This window comes from Mandrillus leucophaeus, unplaced genomic scaffold, assembly GCF_000951045.1.
Source record: "Mandrillus leucophaeus isolate KB7577 unplaced genomic scaffold, Mleu.le_1.0 Scaffold233, whole genome shotgun sequence".
Taxonomy (NCBI): domain Eukaryota; kingdom Metazoa; phylum Chordata; class Mammalia; order Primates; family Cercopithecidae; genus Mandrillus; species Mandrillus leucophaeus.
Genome location: NW_012102399.1, coordinates 2,693,538 through 2,710,962, shown reverse-complemented (window position 1 = coordinate 2,710,962; position 17,425 = coordinate 2,693,538).

Below are 17,425 nucleotides of genomic sequence, written 5' to 3'. Positions count from 1 at the left end.
TAAAAGCCTGTCCACTCACCCCAGTTTTGGACTACTCTAAGGGACCACCCTAGCTGTAGAGCTTCCCAGGTATGATCAGCTGATCCCTTGGTTGCAAATGCATCACAGTTCAGCTTCACTCACTGCCTCATCCAGGTGTTGATTCCAAGAGCATCTGCCAATGAAGTAACTGTGTAGATCTGTTTCAGAGTCTGCTTTCTGGGGTATCCAACGTGTGAATTTTCATTGCAATGCTGTCTCCTTTATTAATGCATTTTGTGCGTCTTTAGAACTGTATTCATTCAGTCAACACAAATTGAGTTCTCACGTTATCAGTCAAAAATAAATTGTAAGTAACAAACAACTCTATTTTTAGCAAAAATGCATTTAAAACAAAGAATTGCATCCTTCCACGTCTTTGGAATGGCTGGACTCCCATGAATTAGTGTCAGTTTTGCCCAAGCAAGAAGATGGAGAGTGAAACAGACTTTCTTAAATGGATGACTTGTTACATTTCAGCACCTAAGCTGCAATTCTGGGGTCAGAAAGAAACTGCTAGAACCATTGGCTCCAGAGTCTCATCTTACCTACTAGATATGTACCAGTGAATTGGATGTCCTTTACCATCTTTGCTGTTTTCCTCTTTTAACATTGTTACAAATTCAAATAGATACATGCATATGATTCAAGAACATAAATCACCTCTGGAAACTTATCTGGGAGGTGTTCTGGTAAAGGTTTTCTTAACTTTCTGGTTTCTGCAGTATAGAAAGTTTTCCCAGAAGCAAGTTGGAAGAAATAAACTGTGCCAGTCTACTGTATCTGCCACATGTTACAAACCAGATAGTCTTTGCCTTCAGCAACTTACATTTTAGTCAAAATATAAGATGAAAAATAAATAGATGTGACAGACAACTTGATAATACTCTTGGATAAAGTTATTAGAAAATCAACAAACTTTACAATTGAAAGATGTTTAGGGTGGCAACAGTCAATGAAACTTGTTTCTAGAGTTATTCATATAACAGTGCCACGGTGAGACAGTTAATTGGAAAATACTACTTGGTAATGGCCGTATAAATCAAAATGGGCTTTCAAAGACAGTGTGTGAGTTTAGTTATGTGCTACTACTTATGAAATAATTCTATGGGAGTTGGCAAAACTGATTAATTAAATTTAGAGAATTTATGCTATAGGAATTAAATTTGATTGGTACTTGACCTAACTCATGTTTCTCTAGAGTTTAAATGTGAAAAGTTTAACTTTGAAGAGTTACGGGCTATAGATTATTCTATACAAGAAGTTAATATTTTGACCAAAAAAAGAAAACCCCAAAAAAGACAAAACAGTAGCTAGTTTTGCAGCATGAGTCAGAGCAAATCACACAAAACTGAGTATAGAATAGTGCTGCTTAAACTGTCCTTGGTGAAGGACTCCCTTGAGAATCTAGTAAAGAATATAAACTCATTATATTTTTGAGTACAGAAATGCACACATATGTACATGTATATATACATACTAAATATTCACAAATATCAGCAGGCTCACAGATGCTTTGAACTTATGAAATCTTGCTGAAGACCTTGGGTCTTGCTTAAGAAATTCTAGACTAGAGTGGTGTTCTCTTTTACTTTTCTGAGGTTACTGTGATGTTTTAGTTCTCAAAAAGTTGAAACTTGTACACATGTAAGTATTTTTGTACATATACATGTGTGCATATACACATATATGTAAAATTAAATATATCCTACCAAATGTCGTACTGGTGAAGAATTGTAGCCTCAACTGGTTATCTCAAAAATTCTTGCACCCTATCAATAAAATATTTTTGAGAATTTGCTGATTTTATATATATAGATAATATGGGTAAAAATTATATATGCATGTATAGTCTGTCTTTATAAATTATATAAATGTATTAGACCAAAATATATAAAGTACATACACAAAATTTGAAATTTACAAAAATAAAATAAGAATGAATTTGTTTTAAAATATTATTTTCCGATTTTTTTATTATTAATACAAAAATATTGTCCTCCTTTAGTACTTCTAAAATATTTTGGGGAATCCTTTTGTCAAATGGGAAAACCAAGTTTTCCAGAGTTTAGAAATACCATTTAAGCCAACAATCCCATTACTGGGTATATACCCAAAGGATTATAAATCATTCTACTATAAAGACACATGTACACTTATGCTTATGCACACATATACACACTATTCACAATAGCAAAGACTTGGAACCACCCCAAATGTCCATCAGTGATAGACTGGATTAAGAAAATGTGGCACATATATCCATGGAATACTATGCAGCCATAAAAGAAGATGAGTTCATGTCCTTTGGAGGGATGTGGATGAAGCTGGAAACCATCATTCTCATCAAACTGTCACGACAGAAAACCAAACACCACATGTTCTCACTCATAGGTGGGAATTGAACAATGAGAACACATTGACACAGGGTGGGGAACATCACACACTGGGGCCTGTCAGGGGGTGGGGGTCAGGGGAGGGATAGCGTTAGGAGATATACCTAATGTAAATGACGAGTTGATGGGTGCAGCAAGCCAACATGGCACATGTATACATATGTAACAAAACTGCTCATTGTGTACATGTACCCTAGATCTTAAAGTATAATAAAAAATGAGATGCTAAAACAGAAATTGGGCATTAGGTAAAAGCTAAGGTGACATGAATAATGCACTATTTTTGCAACTTCTTGTGAATTTTTAATTATTTCAAAATGAAATGTTTTGAAACACTATGGGTTTAACTAAAGTCTCCGAGTCAAATATCCAAGCAATAATTTCTTTAACTTTTCAATTTCATAGATGATATGGGTCAAAATAAAGATATAGGAAATAAAAAAAGAAAATTATTTCACTTGCTTCTGTTTTTCTTTATTACACATTAGTAAAAGAGGTAAATTATTTAATACCAATTGAATACTTCTGTGATCTAGCTAAAGTCACACATTTTTTAAGCCCCTGTATCTTCATTTATATGGTTCTTTTAGAATATGAACTATATTCTGTTCAGTCCCAAAATTTTCTCTTAATTGCCTCCAAATTGATCATTCAAATAATTTTTTAAATTACTAATTCACTTAATTGCTACTAAAATATGGGATTATATTTATTGAGTTGTTTTTTGATAGACTGGGCCAATATATGGATCAGAGAAGGTTCTGCTATGCATTGTGTTTCTACAATATGAAAAACAAACCTGAATAAAAAGGCAGATTTCTTATCTTCTAATTCTAATCCACAAAATGAATGAATGAATGAATGAATCAATCAATCAATCAATTAACTTCTCTTTAGGAAAAAATATAACCTCTTAACCCATGATAATGAAACTAGCATGGGGCCTATGTTCTGAGCACTAGGGTGCTCAGGATAGTATAGGTAGAGATAATGCCCCCCAGAACTATATCTGTTTGTCTTTCATTCTAAATTTGGTGAGAGAGGGATGTGGGCAAGGTACTAAAATAGAATAACTGTGTCTAAGCATAGAATTATCTGGGGAGGGCCTCAAAGACACTGATTAGCCAGAAAACTATTAATAATCAGAGTGACCATAATAAAGTTAGCTCAGGACATGAGTAACAATCTGCAAAGCTAAAATGTATCTGTGCCTGCATCGAAGGAGTGAATTTAGAAAACTTGGTTTATTTTATGATTACTATGGGATAGAGTGCTTGAAATTAAAATGCTAGGTCACCAATCCAAGAGGAAGGTTCTGGAATTAGGAACAGTGTGATATTTGATAACAGGGCTGGGTGTTTGAGTACGAGGCAGCCCTAGTGGCTTTATAATTTGCTGTTTCATTTCTGCGTGGCTCCTGCAACCACTAGCTGGCATGAAAGGGCCCCTCTGGTGTTTTGAACCAAAAAGGAAATAAAACTCACTCATACTTCACTACAGATAACCTGAATATTTTGAATTTGGTTCGTGGCAAGCAAAATGTGGACTTTGGATTTATTATAATAATAGTGGTGATATGTTGGCTGAGTTATCTCCTCTATGATTTGGAAACTTGTGAAGTAGTTGTCTGAGTTTAAGAAAAGCAATATATACCTATGGGAAATAACTTTTCTCTCATCTGAAAATAACTGGAACCTATGAACAACACTTAACAAAAAAATGTCTGTTGGCAAGTGATATAACTCAAATAGAGATGATTGATTTTTTAATTGAAGAATTAAACATTTCCTCTTAGCGTCACCCTGATCTGCTTAGATTGGCTTTGTTACTTGAATTTAGATACATTGTTATGCAATAGTGGAAAGAGACAAATGTTGCATGTTCTTTGCATTTAAAGTAATCTCTGATTTGTGTTTAATTTTCCTATTGATGTGTAATGCATAACAAATAAGTTGATATGAATGTAAAACTTCAAGTATTCAGCTCACTTACTCATATGTCCATAATAACTTTGGAAACATTACCTAAATGAATAAATAAAATCTTACCAGAAGCATTCCTTGTCTTTTCCGTGTTATCACTCCCCTAACCTCCTCCAGAGAACAACTGTTTTGGTTTCCATCACACAGATCGATTTTGTCTTTTGGAAATTTTTATGTAAATGTAATCATATAATATTTATGTTTGTGTATGTTTTTTTTTCACTCAGTAGTATGCCTGTGAAATTTATCAATGTTGTTGAGAGTAGCAGATTACTCATTTTCATTGCCATGTAATATTCCCTTGTATCGATATTCTAAAATTGTATTCACTGTAGTGTTGATGGATATTTGAATTCTGTCCAGTTTCTCACTATATCAAATAGTGATGCTGTCAACTTTTTTGTACGTGTCTTCAGTGTATATATGTACATGTTTTCAATATCCAATATAATTGCTGTGTCACACGTATTTGTATGCTTTGCTTTAGGAGATACTGCAAGATCAGTAGTATTTTTTTTTTTTTTGGACACCTTTCCAAACAACTTGTACTAGCTGTCACACTCATTGGCAGTATTTGCCCCTCAGCATTTCTGGCTTGTATATAGTGGTGTCATATTGTGGTTCTCATTCATATGTACCTGATGACCAGAGGTATTGAGCACTTTTACATGTGCTTATTAGCCATTTGGCTACTCTCCTTGTGAATGTCAGCTCAAATGTTTGCCTATTTTTTTCCCATTGGGTTGTCTATCTTTATTGTCTTGATTTGTACACATTGTTTATATATTCTGTTTATATTCAATATGTAACATTATATATGTGTGTGTGTATATATATACATATATATATTTTCTTCTACTCTGCCTTTTAAACTATCTTCATGGGGTATTTTAATAAACAGGATATCTTAATTTTTACGAAGTATAATTTATCAATTGTTATCTTTTGGCTAGAACTTTATGTGTTCTTTAAAGTACAACATTATCATCCTAATTGTAAAGCTATCCACATATATTATCTTCTACAACTTATGTTACTTTATAGCTCATATTTATATCGCCACTTCATCTGGAATTTATTTTGTGTTAGGGACATAAGGGTCCAGATTTGTTAACCTATCTTTTTCCCTCATCACAATATAATGTCACCTTTCTTATAAATAGGCTGTGTATATGACTATTTCTAGATTATTTCCATGGTCAGTTTTTTACTCTTGTGTCAATAGCATGATGTCTTAGTTATTGTGACATTTTGATAAATCTTGGTATGCTAATGTTAGTACTCTTTTATCTTGTTTTTGTTCACAATTGCTTTGCCTCATTTTTGTGTTAGAAAATTTTACACAATTTTATTAGACTTATATTTAAGAATTTGACACACTTTATTCTAAATTTAATGCTTTCTTTAACATTTTTGATTCTCTAATTCTAATACTAAGCAAATTCTAATACATATATCTGCAGATGCTTTGTGTATTTTGTGTGCACAGTTAGTGCTATTTGCATACAATGTTTATTTATTTCCAAACTTTATAATTTGTATTTATTTTTATAACGGTATTGCATGGGCTAGGGTATCCAGGACAAAGTTGAACAGAAGTGATAATATCAGAAACTCTTACCTTATTCTCAATCTTGGTAAGAAATTTTTATATTTCATTATTAAATATAATGTTTACTATAGAGATTTGTAGATATTCTTTTTCAGATTAAGAAGATTATTCTTTGTTTCGAGTTTGTTAAAAGCTTTTATTATGAAAGAATATCAAATTTCATCAAAGGATTTCTTGCATCTATTGAGATAACTTTATGCCATTTTCTCTTTTATTCTGTCAATGTGATTGATTAGATTAATTGCTTCTGAATGTTAAACTTGTCTTATAGGCCTAATAACAACCTTACTTAGTTTTGATGTATTATCTGTTTTATTATTTGATTTGCTCATATTTTGTTTAGAAATTTTCAACTATGTTTCTGAAAGAAACTTACTTGTATTTTCTTTTTCTCATAAGGCCCTTGTAATATTTTAGAGGAAAGGCTATGTTGACTCAAGGTGAATTGGAAATTGTCCTTTTTTTCCTCTCCTCTGAAAGTGTTTGGCAGAAATAATATTTTTTTTTCCAAATTTTTTAAAGAATTTGACAGTGAATCCATCTGAGCCAAAGATTTTTTCATTAGAGTGAAGGTTTTAAATAATATATTCGATTGCATTTGTATATATCGACTTAGTCTGAATTTCTATTTATTTTTCTGTTTGCTTTGGTATATTTTGTTATTTTTTTCTCCAGAGGATATTTTTCATTCAAATTAAGAAAAATCTGACTTAGATCATAGTTCTTTAAATAAAGCAAAAGATTTTAAAACATTTTCACAAACTAAACCAAATATATTAAATATTATATATTGATAGGATATTTTAACAATAGGTCAGCGATTTACATGTTACTTTGAACAAATGTCTTTATTTCCCAATATGATATTAGAATAACTAAAATAGGAATGTTTTTGATAAATATTATTGATAACCCCCACGCCTTGCACATTTCAAAAACTGTGAAATCTATGTAGTTCCACCAAAGCCCAGGTTTTTTTGTTTGCTATTAGATGTTCTTAAGAGATTTTTGCACTATTTCCCGCATTATTACCCTTCTCTTGATCATACTTTTTTACAGTTGAAATGCTAGATACAGTGAAGTTTTCTTAATAATTGGAAGCCGAATTATTTATAAAATTCATGGCCTCACTGCTACCAATATTTAATAAATTATACTATGCAGTATCATATCTATTACCTGTGCCCTGGCTATTGTCTAGAATTTCAGATAGTTTTTTATTACAGATGCATTCTTTTTTTCTCAAAAAATATTTAGATGAGAAAAATGCAAAAGTTATAAATTTTGACTAGTTATTTCGAGAGAATTAACACAGATTTTAGTCCCTCCAGAAATATCACCCCAGGTTGTAAAATCCCCTCAGTACTATTTATCTTTCTCTACTCAGAAATGAGTTCAGAGTAGAGCAAACCACAGGTAAACTCATAGGGTTTCAGTGTGATCGTGCCACAAGGTGAGGAATAGTAAGGGCAACGTTCAGGAACTAGGTCAAGAATATTAGAGAGGGCCCCACCAATTCAAATTTAGGGTAACTTGTATGAAGTCCAGAAGCAAGAACTACACAGGCTGCCTTTATTAGCAGTTTGGTTATACAAGGTCTGGGCTGGCTCCCATTCTTTGTGGCTATCCAGGCAGGCCATCTCACCTATTTAACGTGGCCGGGTGGACCAACGAAAGCACTGACAACTGGGTGCTTTTCATTGCTAATCCTGGCCCTGACTCACCACTCCGTGACCTCTCTTGGTGTGTTTCCTCAGCTGGAAAGTGAAGATAATAATAATGACCTATTTAACAAGGGATGTTGTGTGGATTACCAGTTAATAACATGTTTCACAAGACAAGGCAGCATTGAGCTTGTAAATACTAATAGAAAGTTTCTCCACACTACAAAGTCAATGAGTGCTTCTCTTGAAGAAAACCCAACATGCCAGAACATGAACATACAGAGCAGTTGAAATAAGGTGAGTTTTACTTGACAGAAGAAACTTCATTTTCTAAAAGGATACTCTCGAGTTTTCCTTTGGATGGTTAGCTCACCCTTGTGCATTTAAAAGCTTTTATAAAATTCATCTATGCCTATTCCATTAGTTTAGTGTTTGTTTGGAATATATTTAGAATATATTTTTGGTATGTTTGAATACGTTTTTCCCCCAAAACTAACCGAAAGTAAATGTCATATAGCTTGACACGATATTATTGATAATATCATAAGTCTTCTGTAAAGTCAACTTGGAACATATAAAATAACAAATACACATTTTTTACTTTGGTTACCTCATCATGGAGGGATTCTTGTTCTACTAGAGGAACTTATGTTCAACTAATGAATTTGAATTTATATACAGTTTTCTAGGACCCTAAGAAACTTGCGCAGTATCACACAGTTCATGAGTAACACAGCACATGATCTGAACTCAGTCTGAATGTAGAGCTGGGACATCCCTTAACTGTAAACAAAACAGTCTTCCATTGTTTCTATCTCACACTATGCTAGAGAGCACGGCACAACTTTTCTATCTAGTCAGAAATATCAACCATTAAAATATTGACTTTGGCATACAGCTTGTTTGGAAACTGATATAATCATGTCAACTGTAAATTAACATTTTTGAGACAACTGTAGACAACACTACTTTTTAAATAATTATTTTAAATTATTATTAGTTTTTAGAGTACTGTTGGTATTATGGTTGTGTTAAAAGACATGTATTATTTAGAGCTACATTATAAAGTATATTATAATAGACAAAATTATGAATTGTTTGCAACATGCTTTAATATATGTCAAAAATGGGATAGGATAATAGATGAAATAAAATTAGCAAAATACTGAAAATTATGAATGTTAAATAATGGATACATTGTGTTATTTTTCAAATTTTGTGCATGTTTTAAAAGTTCATGGTAAAGATTCAAAGGAAATTATTAAAAAATTTCAAAAGTTCAAAATTTGAGTTATTACAAGATCACTGTTTAAACAAATGAATATGTCTCCCATTCACAATTGCTACAAAGAGAATAAAATACCTAGGAATACAGCTTACAAGGAATGTGAAGGACCTCTTCAAGGAGAACTACAAAACACTGGTCAAACAAATAAGAGAGGATACAAACAAATGGAAAAACATTCCATGCTCATGGATAGGAAGAACCAATATCATGAAAATGGTCATACTGCTCAAAATCATTTGTAGATTCAATGCTGTCCCTACCAAGCTACCTCAAGCTACCATTGACTTTATTCATAGAACTAGAAAAAACTGCCTTAAATTTCATATGGAACCAAAAAGACCCTGTATAGCTAAGACGATTCTATACAAAAAGAACAAAGCTGGAGGCATTACGCTACCTGACTTCAAACTATACTACAAGGCTACAGTAATCAAAACAGCATGGTACTGGTACAAAAATACATATATAGACCACTGGAACAGAACAGAGACCTCAGAAATAATGCCACACATCTATAACCATCTGATCTTCAACAAACCTGACAAAAACAAGCAATGGGGAAATAATTCCTTATTTAATAAATGGTGTTGGGAAAACTGGCTAGTCATATGCAAAAAAAAAACCCTGAAACTGGAGCCCTTCCTTACACCTTATACAAAAATTAAGATGGATTAAAGACTTAAATGTAAAACGTGAAACCATAAAAACCCTAGGAAAAAACCTAGGCAGTACCATTCAGGACATGGGTATGGGAAAAGACTTCATGTCTAAAACACCAAAAGCAATGACAATAAAACCTGAAATTGACAAATGGGATCTAATTAAACTAAAGAGCTTCTGCACAGCAAAAGGAACTATCATCAGAGTGAACAGGCAACCTACAGAATGGAAGAAAATTTTTGCAGTCTATCCATATAACAAAGAGCTAATATCCAGAATCTACCAAGAACTTAAATAAATTTACAAGAAAAAAACAGCCCATCAAAAAGTGGGCCTAGGATATGAACAGACATTTCTCAAAAGAAGACATTTATGTGGCCAACAAACATATTTTAAAAAGCCCATCATCACTGGTCATTAGAGAAATGCAAATCAAAACCACAATGAGATACAATCTTATGCCAGTTAGAATGGCGATCATTAAAAAGTCACCAAGCGGCCAGGCACAGTGTGGCTCATGCCTGTAATCCCAGCACTTTGGGAGGCTGAGGCGGGTGGATCTCAAGGTCAGGAGATTAAGACCATCCTGGCTAACACAGTGAAACCCCATCTCTACTAAAAAAAGTACAAAAAATTAGCCGGGTATGGTGGTGGGCACCTGTAGTCCCAGCTACCTGGGAGGCTGAGGCAGGAGAATGATGTGAACCTGGGAGGCAGAGCTTGCAGTGAGCCGAGATCGTGCCACTGCACTCCAGCTTGGGCTACAGAGCCAGACTTTGTCTCAAAAAAAAAAAAAAAAAAAAAAGTCAGGAGGCAGCAGCAGATGCTGGAGAGAACATGGAGAAATAGGAACACTTTTACACTGTTAGTGGGAGTGTAAATTAGTTCAACCATTGTAGAAAACAATATGGTGATTCCTCAAGGATCTACAACCAGAAATACCATTTGACCTAGCAATCCCATTACTGGGTATATACTCAAAGGATTATAAATCATTCTACTACAAAGACATATGCACACCTATGTTTATTGCAGCACTATTCACAATAGCAAAGACTTCGAACCAACCCAAATGCCCATCAATGATAGACTGGATAAAGAAAATGTGGCACATATACACCATGGAATACTATGCGGCCATAAGAAGGATGAGTTCATGTCCTTTGCAGGGACATAGATGAAGCTGTTCTCAGCAAACTAACACAGGAACAGAAAACCAAACACTGCATGTTCTCACTCATAAGTGGGAGTTGAACAATGAGAACACATGGACACAGGGAGGGAAACATCACACACCAGGTCCTGTCAGGGGGTGGGGGGCAAGGGGAGGGACAACATTAGGAGAAATACCTAAGGTAGGTGATGGGTTGATGGGTGCAGCAAACCACCATGGCACATGTATACCTATGTAACAAACCTGCACGTTCTGCACATGTATGCCAGAACTGAAAGTATAATAAAAGCAAAACAAAACAAAAACAAAAACAAAAATGAATGTGTCCACTTTAAAGAGTTTGTGGCATAGAGCTTCACTTTCCATCTTGAACCCATCCCATAGAAATGTTACACTGGATCCGTTAGATTAAAAACTTACCTTAAGAATTAGAGAGAAGTAGATCATTTCAAAATAGGCAAATTTTGATGAGAACGAGAGGTGTAAAGAAGGAAGTTGATCAGGCAATTTGGGGAGTGAAGATATCTGAGTGTAAACTCAAACAGGGGCACCATGAAAATATCAATCTCCCAGTGGGGCTGAATGACCAAAAAAGAAGTATGGAAAATGTAGCAATAAATGTCTATTGGAAAATTATAGGCATTTAGAATGATGTCTTTAGACAATGTTTTCCCAGGTCCATTTCTAAAAAGGTACTTCAGAGTTTTCTTAAATAAATGATAAAATCAAATTGTATTCTTTTTATACCTTTTATATTATTTTAAATTGGTAAAGAAAAACTATAGCTAAATGCACATACTAAATTATATTTAATAAAAATGTCCAAAGACATTATATCAAAAAGTGTTTACTTGTACAACTATGCTAACTCATTGTTTATTCAGTCTTTAAACAAATATTTTCTTTTTTTCTAAAATATGTTTTTAAAAAACTAATATTAATTAAAAATCTTCTTTTTACACTCAGGCCTACCTATAGCACATGTGCACCACACTTAGTAAAATGCCAGGCAGGGCTCAGATGTATCTGCTCTGAGCAGATGCTTAACATAGCAATGAACAAGAGTACAATAAAAAGTAAATACAAATACAATAACATTATTCCAAAGTGAGATATTAGTAAAAATATTACAATTGAGAAAATATATATATGTTGATAAATAGTTTACATTTGCTAAATAGCTGTCAAATGTAGCAGGTTAGAAACAGTTTGATGATTTTGTGGGCTTTTTTTTTATGATTTATTTAATAACTGAACAGTTTTAATTTGCCCCTCCAGGTTCTGTAACAGTGTTACCACCTCACAAGAACAGATAAGTATTTACAACAAAATGGAAAAACTGTATTAAAACTTTGAATATTTCAGTATTTGACAAAGGTCCCTCCTCTTCTCTGAAAAATTGCTGAAATTGTTGTAAGTGATACTTCTGATCATCAAGAAAAATCCCATCAGAAATGAAAATTGAAACTGGATGACAAAAATGTTCCATGATTTTCACCATGTCTAGCACATTAAAGAACATTAGATATCATGAGTGATTCAAATTTGATGTTGTTTTCTCTTTGCTCAGCTTGTGATCCCAAATGGTCTTCTCTTGGGTGGATCCGTGTGGAGTATAAATATCGTGGAGTGTGGCTTAAAAATGTGAACTCTAGAGCCAGATTTTCTGGGTTCAAATCCTGGCTAAGCCTTTTAGTAGCTGTGTAACCTTGGAGAAATGACTAAACCTCAGCCCAGTTTCCTCATCTGTGAAACACATATTATAGAAATCTAATGGTGATTAATGAATTAATATTAATAAAGTGTATGGAGGTCGGACGTGGTGGCTCGCGCCTGTAATCCCAGCTCTTTGGGAAGCCAAGGCAGGTGGATCACTTGAGGCCAGGAGTTCGAGACCAGCCTGGCCAACATGGTGAAACCCCACCTCTACTAAAAATACAAAAAAATTTGCCAGGTGTGGTGGCACGTGCCTGTAGTCCCAGTCACTTGGGAGGCTGAGGTAGTGGGGAGGAGGTTGCAGTGAGCCAAGAGGGTGCCATTGAACTCAAGCCTGGGCAACAAAGTGAGACTTCATCTCAAAAAAAATAATAATAATAAAATAAAAAGTATATGGAAGAGTGTCTCCACATAGTGCTATACAAGTGTTTGTGATTTAAACAAAAATAAATTAATACAGAATCTTGAATGGGAGACTAAATTGCAGAGTAAGGTTGAGCACTTTCTCTTTGCAGTTACTTATTTTTGCAAATTGGTGTTTTCTAATGTATTCCTGAAGATTAAATCATTTTGAATGATTGGATATTAAAGCGATAGTGGTATAAAGTTGAGTCCGGCACTATGGGAAAAAGTTATTTTACATTTGGGCTGAATAAATATGCCACGTATTCTCATTTGTAGAGTACTAAGATTGCACCATCTGAAAGATAGGCTTCATAGAATTTATCTTCTAACATTGTTAAACATCAAATAACAGTCTCTTTAACTTTTCATTAAGCAGACTATAGCAGTTCTTAACTGTTAAATGTGCTGTGCTGACACATGCATAAATTAAGGAACAATTTACATAATTCTGGCACTCAGAACTTGATTTTTTCAAAGGTTTTGATATCGATTTGTACAACATAGAACTTTAAAATTTTTAAGTATGAAATATAACTTTTGAAAGCATAGAAGTGTAATTGGAGTATTAAGAAATTCTGATTCTCTTGGGTTTGAATTGTATTTTTAAATTTAGGTTTTTGATTCTTTTACTCGATTTAGACATGAACTTTAAAATAACAGGATGTGCTTGAACATTCAGAAGCACATTATTATCCGTACCTCTTTAAACAAGTTGGAGCGTTTTTCCCTTTCAGAATCTGAGCTGTCAATCACTCAACAGATCTTTTTTTTTCCTGTTCTTTTGCGCCAAAATCCACTACTTCTAAGTTGTTTGGCTCTCCATTAGCCCTCACAAGCTGAAATTTTACACTGAATAAACTAACAATTTCATTTTATGTAGTTTCCTACTTTTATATCAGAAAGATGGACTCCAGTGGTGGAATATAATCTCAGCAGTGATAATTGAATGCCAAGGGTTCAAACCTACAAAAGATGCATTTTTCTGAGTAGCACATTCAGTTGGCCTTGAACTCCTACAAGTTTCCAGATTCAATACTTCTGAACCTCTCTGTTCACGCAAATATCCAAGAAGTGTTGGTCTGTGACAGACCCATCAGCAACACTTTAGATGCCATGTGAGTTCTGAATGGGCTGTACCAGAAAACATCAGCTGCAACCCTGCATCTCATTTGGCCTAGAAATTCATGTTGCTTTTGTTCTGCAGCAATCTGGAGTGTGTTATCCATATAACGCAAAAATATGCAAACATGCACACTCTAATGGGCTTTAGTAGTTGATTTAGGGTTAGTTTTCCTTACTTCATCATTTCTAAAAAGGTACATGTTGAAACACCACGAAATGGTATGCATGTTTTGCTCAATTTTGGTTAAAAAGAGGTGGCTTACTTTAGGGAAGTGGCCCCAGCTAGTTCGTGGTTTGGAAGATGTAAAGTACATTAACAACAGACTTGCCTGGGAGGTGAAACCTTAGCTTTTCAGTAAGAGGTGCGTGTGTGTGTGTGTGTGTGTGTATCTGTTTTTGCCAGATTGAAGGTAATTTGCTCGTGATTCAAATCATAATTTGGTTAATATACTTACATTTACTCCTCAGGCAAATTATTATTTCAAATTATCTTAAGTACCTTATAAATAAATTTTTGGAGAAATAATGAGGATCTTGTGAATATCATAATGAATATATGTCCCTAAGTGGAATTAATGAATATACATTTTTTGTTATGTGCTGGTTTGATAACTTGGTATTTGGAGATATATCCTTTGCTATTTAATTAATGGGTTTGGTTGTATTTTATTTATAATCGACATACTAATTTTACATATTTATATGTGATGTTTTGATGCAAATATACATTGTATAATGACGAAAACAGAATATTTAATGTATCCATCATTTCAAACACTTATCACTTCTTTCTTATGAGAGCATTCAAAATCTTCTCTTACTAGCTATTTTTAAATATACAATATTGTTAACTATAATCACCACACTGTGCAAGAGAGCACCAGAACGTATTCTTCCTGCCTAACTATAACGTTATACCCATTGACCAATCTCTTTCTATCCCTTCCCACCTTCCCAGTTCTGGTTGCCACCAATTTACTATCTTCATGAGATCCAATTTTTTACCTCCCACATATGAATGAAAACATGAAAGATATGTTTTTCAGTGCTTGTCTTACTTCACTTAGCATGTCTTCCAGGTCCATCCATGTTGCCACAGATTTATTTTTTATGGCCAAATAATATTCCATTGTGTATATATACCACATTTTCTTTATCCATTCATCCATCAATGGGCACTTAGGCTGATTCCCTATCTTAGCCATGGTGAATAGTGCTGCAATAAACATGAGTGAGCAGAAGATATGGTTTGGCTCTGTGTCCCCACCCAAATCTCACCTTGGACTGTAATAATCCCCACATATAGTGGGAGGGACCCTGGTGGGAGGTATTGAATCACGGGGGTGGGTTTTTCTCAGGCTGGTCTTGTGATAGTGAATAAGTCTCACAAAATCTGATGGTTTTGTAAAGGGGAGTTCTCCTGCACACGCTCTCTTGCCTGACAACATGTAAGCCATCCCTTTGTTCTTCCACAGGCTTCTGCCATGATTGTGAGGCCTCCCTAGCCATGTGGAACTGTGAGTCTATTAAACTCTTTCCTTTATAAATTACCCCTTCTCAAGTATGTCTTTATTAGCAGCATGAGAACTGACTAATACAGTAGCTATCTCTTCAACATACCGATTTCATTTCCTTTGGATGTATACCCAGTAGCGGGATTGTTGGATCATATGGTAGTTCCAGTTTTAATCTTTTGAGAAACCTTTTACTAGTTTCCGTAATGGTTATACTACTTTACATTCCCACCAATAATGTATAAAAGTTCCCCTTTCTCCTCATCCGTGCCAGCATGTTAATTTTGCCTCCACATCCATGCCAGCATGTTAAATTTTGTCTTAATAGTCATTCTAATCAGAGTGAGGTGATACACAATTCTGGTTTTCATTTGCACCTGCCTGGTGATTAGTGATACTGAACATTTTTTCATATACCTGCTGGTCATTTGTATTTCTTCTTTTGGGAAATGTCTATTCAAATCTTTCATCCATTTTGATACATCAATATAAACATCATATTTTCAATTATAGTTTATTTATACTATTACCGATTCCTCAGAAAATTGTCTCTCATCTTTTATATTAATAATATATTCTCTCTATATAATATATTTTTAAATAAAATTTACATTTATATTTTAATGGGAGTTAACTTACCTAAAATTGCATGAATCACAAGACCTTACACTGCAGACAGACTAGAGTGAATCCTCAGGAGTAGAGGAAATTTGATTCCTAATCTCAATTTGGTTGCAAAGTTCTTTGTTTGACAAGCAACTCACATATCCGATGATCATCACTGCTATGCTTTGTTTAGGTTCTTTTTCTGACTGAACTGTCCCTCACATGTTACTACACAGGAAAAGTTGACCCATCTTTTATCTTTCAAAACCTACTTCTCCTTTTATATTTTCTCTTACTACTGAATCAAACTATCTTTCCTTTTTCCAAATTGATAAAATCATAACACATTAATATTAGAAATGTCTTACAAAATAACATAGGCTTACATACCAGTTAAAACCAATCCAACAATATCCACAACAGATAATCAGACAATCTGAATGCTATCCTTGCCAGGAAGGTCAGTCAGCCAGAAGAAATCCTATTCTAATCTTGGGAAACCTCAACTATTAAAAATGTCACCCCGAGACATGAAATTCTGTAGCAGAGTTGCAATAAAAGTCAATACACTGCATAAGTGGAAACATGCAAAAATCTGAGGCTAAATATATTATTCTTTACGTTAACAAAATAATTTTTCTCTCCCTTAGAGAAGTCTCCCTCTAGACCTCAAATACACCCCTTGTCTGGGAGAGTTGAATATATTTGGGTAGTAACCAAGTAGGATCTTTGCCCTGTAAGAAAGCATTTCTTCCACTTCAGTATAGGAGCAGTGAAGGAAGCCAGTCATCTACCCTCCCCCACCACACACACACACACATGTGTGTGCATACATCCTTAAATCTACTTCCCTGCTTTAACTCTGCAAAGCCAGGAAGAAGGATGTAGAATTTTTAAATTAATTTTTCATTGATACATAATAGATGTACATATTTTGGTACTACATTGATAATTTAATACATTCCTATAATTTCTAAAGATCAAATCAGTGTAAATGTAATAATTATCACCTTAAATATTTGTCTTTTATTTATGTTAGACATTCAAATTATTCTCTTCTAGCTATTTTTGAAATATACAATAGATATTGTAAACTATAGTCACCCTACTATCAAACACTAAGTATTATATCTTCTCTCAAATTGCATGTTTACCCCATTAATCAACTTCTCTTCATCCTGCCCTCCCCAGTACACTTCGCAGACTTTGGTAATTGCCAATTTACTCTCTATCTTCATAAGATCCTTTTTTTTTTTTTTTTTTTTTTT